Source organism: Castor canadensis, chromosome 5, assembly GCF_047511655.1.
Source record: "Castor canadensis chromosome 5, mCasCan1.hap1v2, whole genome shotgun sequence".
In the NCBI taxonomy this organism is placed as follows: Eukaryota; Metazoa; Chordata; class Mammalia; order Rodentia; family Castoridae; genus Castor; species Castor canadensis.
The window spans coordinates 68,229,458-68,232,076 of record NC_133390.1 but is presented as its reverse complement, the minus strand read 5'-3'; positions in this window follow the sequence as shown (position 1 = coordinate 68,232,076).

Genomic DNA, 2,619 nt, shown 5'->3' with positions numbered 1-2,619 from the left:
CCTTCATAGATGGGGGACTGGTAAATCAAATCCAGACATATTCTGAGTTCTCTCCACCCTCTCTACCATCAGGAGTCCTTGCTATGTCAGATGGTGGAAAGTGGGCTATGAAATGTCCATCTCCCTTTCTTGATGGCACCCCTAACCTTTATTAATGGTTCTCTTGGAGTCTCCATTGACTTAGACTCAGGGAGTGTGAAGCATCCCATCTAGTCTCCCCCAAAGAAGAAAGGAAAAGTCTTCTACTGTGGTTACTACGGTCATTGACCATACTCCCATTCTTCCCCAGTCTTCTTAAAAGGACTCAGGGTCCATTCTGGGTGGTGTAGTAGTGATGTGATGTCAGTTTTGCTTCTTTCTAGAAGCCCTAGGGAAGTATTTGACCCCATTTCCAGGTGAGCAGTTCAGGTGCTCATCAAAAGGTACACAGCCTGGCTTTTCCTGTTTACTGTCATGTGAAACCAGCTTTGGGTTTTTTAAAAAATTTATTTGTGGGGAGTGGACTAAAGCCTATGAGAACTGGACACAAGCAAGGCGAGATGCAGTTAATTGCTTTTACCTGTAGGCCCAGATAGGCACAGCCCCAGCACGAAACAGAAAAAAGCAGAACCGCTTCTCCTAAGTTTGCTTTCAGAGAAGTGGGAAGGCAGGTTTCTCCTGTTACAATGTCACACCCCTCCCCAAAGCTTCTGCTCCACCCTGTTTGCACTGTTTATAAAAGGCCCACTGAAGGAGGGCTGGGAGCTTTTTGGCTTTTGCCTTTTGTGGCTTTACTTTGGGCTTTTAGACTTCTTGCTTTTTGCTTTGGGGGGCATTTTGCCTTTGAATAATTGGGAAGAAGCTTTTACTTTGGGCCTTTTGGTGTGAGAAGCTTTTGGAAGGGAAAAGAATTATTGAAGGGAAAAGAATTGTTGGAGGGAAAAGAATTGTTGAAGGGAAATGCTAAAGAGGGGTGATAGAAAGTCTGCACTGAGAACTTTGACATAGGCTTCAGAAAGCAAAGCTGAGAAAGAACTTCATACATAGGCCTGAGGAAAGAAAAAGCCAAAGGGAACATGGGACAGTGCACAGTGCAAGTCTAAGGACCAAGACCTTAAGAGTTATGTATGTGCAGTTTTTAGGCAGGATGCTGGGTTGCAAGTTTGAGCACCCAGGCTTTGAGAAAGCTAAAGAGAGATGGGACATTGCAAGCCTGGGGGCAAAAGACTTTAAAAGCAATTAAGCTAAAGATAAGCTGATAGCAAACATGGGACAGTGTGAGCCTAAGGAAAGAGGCTTTAAGCAAGGTTTTAAAGAGCTGCAAGGAGTAAGGCCTTAAAGAATCAAGAAAGAGAGGAGAAGCAATGAAGGTTCTGCGTCTCCACCTGAGCGCCCAACATACCTGACCCAAATTTCTGTCTGTCTGTCTATCCTGTGTCTTTTCTAAAATCTCCAGTCGCCTCCAGTTAAGCCCAGTTAGGTCCAGTAATAACCAAGGAGCGAGAGAGAAAACCTCGCTCCAGCAAGGGAGGGAGCACAAGAAACAGCACCCCCTTCATCTATTTATTCATTTATTTATTTACAGTACTGGTGTCTAAATTCAGGGCCTCACGCTTACTAGGCAAGTGCACTATCAGTTGAACCACACTTCAGCCCTTTTTGCTTTAGTTTATTTTTCAGATAGGGTCTCACTCTTTTACCTAGGGGCAACCTCATACTGTAATCCTCCTACCTCTATCTCCTGAGTAGCTGAGATTACAGTCATGAACCACCATATCTAGCTTGTTTTTTTGAGGTACAGTCTTCCTAACTTTTTTGCCTGCTGGCCTCACACCAAGATCTTCCTATGTCTGTCTGCTGGTTAACTAGGATTATAGGCATATACCATGCAACTTTGTATTTTTAAATGCAATTTAGGAACAGAATAAATTCCTCTTAATTTCTTGTTATATAAAATTAAGTACTTTTAAATTGTTCTCCAAAGTTGTACCAATGTGCATTACCATCAAGAGCATACGCAAATGCCTGTTGGCTCAAACCCTCCCTAACATACCCTTCTACATTTCTGAAGACCAAACTTTCTAGAAGACACACACCTCTCAGTTTACTTTGTCTTCTACAGGGAGACTGGGAATACAAAGTAGAGGCTTCCAGCTATCATATGAGTATCTCCCTTGCAGATGTAGCACTACTCTGGGTAGATACACTTGACCTCTTCTAATTACCTCCACTGTCTGGATTCTGCCAGTCCAAGAGCAGGAGTTACCAGAGGCGGGGGGTGGCATTCTGTTGTGAATGCTGGGCCCTCAGTGTTGGAAGAGAAACCAGCAACCCCTAAAACTATGGTTAAGACCAACAATGTACTTAGAGGGCTGGAGTTTGAAACTATGTGAATTATATTAGCTCAACTTTCCTTTTACTTTTTTTGTCATTTGCCATTGAATCATCAAGAATAATGATTCAATCAATCATTCTTATGTAATAAAATCCCAATAAAAACTCTGGACACCAAAGCTTGGGTGAGATTTCTTGGTTAGCAACACCCTGCATATTGTCATACATAAATGTGGGAGTTCGTAATGCATTTTGGGCACAATGGAACCTTTGTGTTTAGGAACCTCCCTGAACTTGCTCTATGCT